The following is a 4,988-nucleotide window of genomic DNA, read 5'->3' on the forward strand; positions in this document are numbered from 1 at the left end:
ATTTATCCAGTTTTTCTCAGTCTTACCCCCACCCCGATGTCAGCCTCATTCTACAACAGTGGCACCATATAATATTTGTCCTTTTGTGACTGAGATTTGTCTTTTAATTTCCTGGCTGCTAGTACCAAGAGTGTTGATTGTAGAGCCAAACAAACTGAAGCTGTCAACAGTCTCAATCTCTTCATCATCCATCATGATGCTGTCAATCGGCCCAGTGGGGACAATCTTTGTTTTCTTGATGTTGAACTTCAATGCATATTGAAGGCTACCTCATTTTTAGTTATCTTTTCTTTTTAACTCAATATTTTGGTTGATAATTAATTACCTGAAACAATAATCTAATGTATTCTTATTTTAAGGACTTTTTGGGAAAACTATCTTTCTGATTATCTTCCTTTGCAACTGAAAGGAAGATTGAAAATGTACGTGAAAGTGAAGATATCTGTGAGGCACATTCAATGTTGTACCTTAAGCTTCCAGCAGTGTTTCATCCTGCTTTTATTGTGCTTATCATAAAGGTAAATCCAAGCAAGAAAGATGAATGCTGTGTATAAAATATATCATGAGTAGTTCTGGTCATGAAATGTCACACAGTCAGACAGAGCATATAATTAGGTTCATAAATATATTAGGTATTAGATGAAAATGGTTTAAATAGCTTTGTGTATTGTAATTTAGTTACTACTGTAAGGTCACAGTTTTTGAATAAAATATAGTTTGTTGAGTGAGACTCCTAAGTAACAGCTTTGAGTTACAAAGTTACTTATTGAGAACTGATTGTACTCCTAGAAAGTACATTCCATTTGATTCAACTGATTGCACTATAAACACTCCCTCTGTCTATTATACATTATTTGTACATACCTATATAAACAGTTTTTTGCTGTGTTGTCTAATTTACAAATTGGACTCAAGAGTACTAAACAATTATGGGAAAGAATGAACTAGATGTAAGTAACACAAGAAAAATAGGAAGCATGGGAAACACATGAAAAGTAGGTCATGAGAACTCTTCTGGGAGTAAGACAATAGATGGATGTTTGTACAGTGTAGTATCAAAAGAGCCAGTCCTGTTATATTTAAGATGTTGTTATGTGCCATCTAGTTACCTGAGACTCCTAGGGACCCTATGAACAAAAGCCCCAAACCCTGCCCGATCCTGTGCCAATCTCATTGTTTCTGACACCCCTCACCCCCAAAACCCCAGTTTCTGAATCAATCCACCTTATAGAGGGTCTTCTCCCCCTGAGTTGTCCCTCCACACTCCCAAGCATGACGTCCTTCTCCAAAGACTGGTCCCTTTTTGCAACATGTCCAAAGTATGTCAGATGAAGCTTCAGAATCCTTGGTTCCAAGGAGCAGCCCAGTTTAACCCTCTCCAGGATGAACCTGTTCATTTTCTTAGCAGTCCATGGTGTATTCAATACTCTTCTCCAGCACCACAGCTCGAAGGAGTCAATTCTCCTTCTATCTTTCCTAGTCATTGCCCAGCTCTCTGATGGATAGCAAGTGATTTCAAAGACCATGGCCTGTATCAGATACACCTTAGTCTCCAAGGTGCCACCATTACTCTTCAGTACTCTGGAGAGGTCCCTAATAGCAGAATTTCCCATTGCAATCAGTCTTTTAATTTCCTGGCTGCTGGTGTCAAGAGTGTTGACTGTGGAGCCAAGCAAACTTAAGCTGTTAACAATCTCAATCTCTTCACCATCCATCATGATGCTGCCAATTGATCCAGTGGTGAAAATCTTTGCCTTCTTGATATTGAGCCTCAATCTATATGGAAGGCTAAACCAAAATTCTGTACTGTGTTCTATATGTAATTTTTAAATTTTTAGGCATTAAAATTTTGGTAAGATTCTAAGAAAACAATGTAAATCCAGCAGTTGTTTTGGTATGTCCATGATACTGGTGCAGTGGCCTGCGTGTGAGTAACTAGACACACCTCTAGAAGTGGCTTTCAGGTTCCCATATTCTAGCTCGTCCTTAAAGTAGTTGCCAGAATTATTTCCCAAATAATAAGTCTCCTAACGACATTCTATGAAGTCTTCCAGTAGTGCTAAAGAAAAGGTTGGTGGTTCAAGTCAGTCAGAGGTTCCCTCAGAAGAAGGTCCTACCAATCTGTTTTTGAAAAATCAGCCACTAGAAACACTGTGGTGTACTTTGTACTCTCACACATGGAGCCGCCAATAGTCAGAGTTGACTTGATGACAGCTGGTGCTGTCTTATTCCATATATGACTTCTGTTTCCATTCTGTGTGGAATGCAGTCTAAATTCCTTTGTGTGGCATACAATGATTGCTATAGTCTGATTGTAGTAAACCTTTCTAATTTTGTCCTCAAACATTTATCTCAGTCCAACTTTTAAAACACCCGGATCCTCTTGCTCTTTCCTAGTCTTGTGCTCCTGACTCTGTGGATGGGCACGTGAAAGCTTCCTGCAGTGCCTCTCCTCCTCCTCTGTCAAGCAGCAGTAGCAGATTTGAATTGAGTTAAATTTACTTCATCTGTTTTCTCATTTATATCTGGAAATACGAACAGTTGTTTTACAAAATGAGAGATAATACAAATGACTATTTATCACAGGTTTGGTCTTTGCGTGATGACTGGAAAGAAGTCAGTCTTTGGAGTCAGAGAAACCTGATTTTAAGTATTAGGTTAGAATTTAGTAGCCTGGGATCCTGAGTAATCCTTAAATTTCTCTCTGAGATTTAGTATCTCATCAGGGGATTAAAGATACAGCTACCCTCTGGGCTCATGTGGGAATTTAATTTCTTCTTCTCTTCCTTTTATTGTTGTCAAGCCAGTTCTCACTTATAGCTGACCCTCCACAGGTTCCAGATCTGATTATTGTACCAGAGGATACTGCTCATTTTTTTCTTATAGAGCAGTTGATGAATTTGAACTGCCAGAGGAGTAAGTGCAGCTTTTTTTTTGAGCTTAGCAGTGTAACTCTCTACAGACTATATTACCAGAGCTCCGAGAATTTAATTAGACGGGATTAAAATTGTTTGTAACTTAACAAGAAACTCAGTAATTTCACAAACTGTAGCTATACAAACACTGTATATTAATTATGGTACCTTGGGTCTAGCTAAAGTTGTGTATTTGTAGAATATAAGACAGACAATGTATAAGAATGCATGAAACACAACTTACATGAAAGAAACACAACATATATGAATGTTTGTGTGAATACTATTTAAAATAAGATATGTTAGAAGTTTTCAATAATCTCCCCAGATTAAATTCAAAATAATGTAGGTTCTTGAGTATTGACTAGAGAAGAGTATGCTAGCATGGTTTCTAGGCAGGATGAGAGTGTCAGTGTCAAACTGCTTCTTTCTAATACTTAGTTCAAATTCTGTTGTTTTAGGCCTTCCATCAGAAAGACGTTGCAGAAGAAAATTAGTAGTTATACTCAGTAAGTTTTATTTATACTTTGATTAACACTTTAAATTTTGAAATTTTCTTCTATAATACTGTGACTTGCATTGGTTAGAGAAACATCAGGTGAAAAAAAAAAGAAACATCAGGTGGAATACAGATATTATATTAAATAAAGAATAAAGAACTAAAAAAATGAAAGAAATGTGTAAGTAAAATGAGTGGGATCAATCTGTTCAACAAAGTAGAAAAGTAGAAGAGTGGGAGGAAATGGTCTCCAGAAGATATAGGGTGTTAAGCTTGTTATTTGCATTATAATTTAAGAGTTAGTACTTTTTTTGTGATTTAAGAACTTATCAGTGTTTATATGCTTTTTATAAAGTGAATGATCGTGTCCATCAATGTTTAAGTGCTAAAAATTCTTATTCTCCTATAGAGTTTCTTAAATGAGGGTAACACATGTATCTACTTAACACATTTAGGAAATAAAATTAAGTATTTGATACTATATACTTTGCAAATTCTTTAAGATTTAATATTTTGTTAAGTTATTTCATTATAACTTTTTCTTCAAATCCCTATGAATATCCAATATATTTTAATGTTCAAGAATCTGGATGCTGTTGGCAAAGAATAATAAGCATGGAGAGAGAGAGCACGAGTTCTAATGGGATTAAGATTATATTTTAAAGCAAAGAGACTGAGTTTTAGTCAAATCATCTTTGAATTGTGCTGTTGTGATGTGCTGTCAAATCAGAACAGACTCATTGTTGGCCTTCCAGTGTGTTTTTGGAGGCTACAATTTGCAGAGCCTCTGGAACAGGTACAGGAGCAGCTAATGGATTCAAACCTGTGTCGTTGGGTTGGCAATACTATTTCTGACCAATAAGCCACCAGAACTGACTTTGCACCATTTTAGTTACTAGTCAGTCAGCCAGTTACTCCTGTGGAGTTGGAAACAATTCATAGCAGATCCTTCAGAGGTTTTTCAGGGGCTGTATGTCACCTGGGAGAGGATTTTCCATCTTTCTCTATGGAGTAAATACCGGGTAGATTCAAACTGCTTGCTCATGGGTTGGCTACACAACTCCTTATCCATTAGGCCACCAGAGCTCTCTTATTATAGCAATAATATATTTGATTTTTTAAACATCTTATCACAAATTACCTTACTATACAACCTAATTTACACTGAAGAACCTGTGCTGGGCCGGGAGGAGTGGGGCTGAGTAATGGAGGGAAATAAGAGGGCAGATAGTTTATCCAGACTGCCTTGGATCAAAAACAGAGGAATCTTCTGGCTGAAAGAGTAAAATGCACTGTGGGATTGCAGCGCAGCTTCTTGCCATTAGGCCACCAGAGCTCCCTTAAAATACTCTTGAGGATAGAAGAGGAAAAATCATGGGACTTCGATGAGAATTGTGTAGATTAAGCATGCTTAATGGGACCTCTCAAAGGTACTCAGGAGCAACAGTGTCTCTCTGGAGACTAAGGTGCACCTGATATAGGTCATGGTATTTGCAATCGCTTGTTATGCATCAGAGAGTTGGACAATGACTAGGGAGGACAGAAGGAGAGTGGATGCTTTTGAGCTGTGGTGC

This window comes from Elephantulus edwardii, unplaced genomic scaffold, assembly GCF_000299155.1.
Source record: "Elephantulus edwardii isolate Elephantulus edwardi_28Jun2011 unplaced genomic scaffold, EleEdw1.0 scaffold00119, whole genome shotgun sequence".
Taxonomy (NCBI): Eukaryota; Metazoa; Chordata; class Mammalia; order Macroscelidea; family Macroscelididae; genus Elephantulus; species Elephantulus edwardii.